This window comes from Oryza sativa, chromosome 8, assembly GCF_034140825.1.
Source record: "Oryza sativa Japonica Group chromosome 8, ASM3414082v1".
Classification (NCBI taxonomy): domain Eukaryota; kingdom Viridiplantae; phylum Streptophyta; class Magnoliopsida; order Poales; family Poaceae; genus Oryza; species Oryza sativa.
In genome coordinates, this window is record NC_089042.1 from 17,670,389 (window position 1) to 17,672,770 (window position 2,382).

The window sequence follows — 2,382 nt, forward strand, 5'->3', positions numbered from 1 at the left end:
CCAAGTACAGTTTTACGTGAATAAGGAAATGATTGGGATGATATGGTTTAAGAGAGAAGGATTATAATAAAATTGTCTTTGTGAATTAAAGATGATATAAAGAAGTAAGATAATTTCATTCATAAATTAATCATCGGAAAGTTTAGGCTTAAAAACAGTTTAGCTAAGGTGACTGAAGAGAGAAAAGTTAGTGGGTGATCATTCATCCTATTAAAAAATAAATTATGCTTCAAGTGTCTTTGTTGATAATACAAGTAATAGCAAAAATAGATACTTAAATATTTTTAATAAGACAAATAGTCATAAAAATCATGTAAAAAGTCAACATGATATGTATGAAAAGAGTATAAATGAGTTAGTCCTCCATTGTTTTTATTTTACCAATTAGTACTTAGAAAATACTCCATATTACTCCTTCCATGAGCTTTATATGAATAGTTGCATGCCCGGACTTACCTAAAACAACTAAAAATCGAAAGTCCTATTGAAAAATCAATCCAAGCAAAGATCTATACTCCCTCCGTCCCGACATAAGTATAACCTAATACAAATATGACATGGAGAGAGCTATAAATCGGATGTATCGGACTGTGTTGCAGTGCATGTAGTGAAATGTTTCATTGACCAATAAAAAAAATTTCAACAAAAATGTATCAGTTATTTGTATGTTGAAGAGAAAAATATTTCATCACTCTTGAGAAAATGTTTCATTGATCTAGTTAAAAAGTTTTAACTAGATGCAACACTTTAAAACTACTCATTGCAACACAAAGAGAACATTATTTGTGACATACAATAAAAAGAAACAATGAAACTTCATACCATAACTAGGTGCAACAAAAGCAAATAATGGATTACAAGAGGGAAAAAATAACTTTGTCTTCTTCTTCTACCCTAGCCATCTGTTGGAACTCATATACAGTTATCGTCTGCGAGATTAGGGGTGGATATCAAGCCAGCTCGGCTCGGCTCGGCTCGCTTTGGCTCGGTAGGTTAACGAGCCAGCTCGAGCTAGCTCGTTATGGCTAACGAGCTTAAACGGCAGCTCGGCTCTGCTCGGTATGAAACTCGAGCCAGCTCGTTGAGCTCGCGAGCTAATACTTCATCGCTTCAAAGATAGCAGACAGGCAAGAACGTATTCTGAAAACAATTATTCAGCAATCAGATCAGGTCAATGGGTCATCTCATCTGGTTTAATCATATTATCATAAATTCCGAAAACAAAAAAAACCTTAAAACATCACATATCACTATAAAATTAAAATCCTTAATGTGGATGTCTCAGTTCAAACAAGAAATCAAGCAACTAGCACTAAATTCTTCACAAACTCACAGATTCACAGTATCAAACAACAAGATAGTTCCATCCGTCCATGCATACATACATGGATGCGTGGGCTTGCGGCACGAGCACGACCTCCTCTTCCTTCAACATGGGCCACGGGCATGGGGAGCGAGCTCGACGCCGGCGCCATAGGATGGAGGGAGCGGAGCGCGTTGCCGGCCGTTGGAACGTGAGACTCTATGGCGCCAAGGGTCGGAGGGAGCGGCGCGAGCAACCGCGCGTCTACACGACGACATGGCGGAGCCACGGGTGGCAGCTCAATGCGGCGCTCTAGATGTGGATCGGGAAGACAAGGAGATGCCGCCGACGGGAGAGTGGAGAAACCGATGACTGATCTAGGGTTTTTATTTTTCTAATTCTTTGGGCTTGCCACGGGCGAGATGGGCCATGGAGCTGCCACCAACTTGGCCTCCTATCTGCTGAAGTTTGATTTTGCTCCCTATGCATCCAGCTCGTTGAGCTCGTGAGCTGCTCGCGAGCCAGCTTGTTATGTGTAACGAGCTAAGATGTTTGCTCGGATCGTTAAGAAAATGTAACGAGCCGAGCCGAGTTAGCGACGAGCCGAGCGAGCTAACGAGTCACGAGCTTTTCGTCCACCCCTGTGCGAGATCCTTGACTCCAGCTAGACGCCGTTGATGAGAACACAACTAGCTCGGATATAACTATGACTACCTTATGTATTAATCAATCAAAGGTGCATATGTTCTATATTAGATTTACTTGTTATATATCGAACAAATGTTGCTACACAATGAGTTTCGTTTGTTTTCGTTTGTAGAGGTACTTGCTTGGGAGAAAAAAAAGAGACCGAGCGTAAAGAATGCATGGATGATTAAAGAAGTTAATTAGGGACCAAACCAAGACCTTCTCCAAGTCATCTTTCATCTCACCATGTAAGTTTAGGTCCATAGAAGACAAGAGATAAAGGTCTACACGTTTTAGATTCAGATTCGGGCCTCCTGATAGCATCAACTTCAAACAGAACTAGCCGCTGATCTAGAAGGAATTTTAGGGCCCATGAGTACTTGTTGGTAAGC

At 40.8% G+C, this 2,382-nt stretch overlaps 1 long non-coding RNA gene across 1 annotated transcript; it reads right to left on the reverse strand.

Annotated features, from left to right (window-relative positions):
- Positions 1–694: 694 nt before the first annotated feature.
- Positions 695–1,661, reverse strand: LOC136351500 (uncharacterized). The gene is made up of 2 exons (XR_010734708.1): positions 1,386–1,661; positions 695–1,140 (listed from the first exon to the last, which is right to left on the reverse strand). It is a non-coding gene; the product is annotated as an uncharacterized lncRNA (long non-coding RNA).
- Positions 1,662–2,382: the final 721 nt, after the last annotated feature.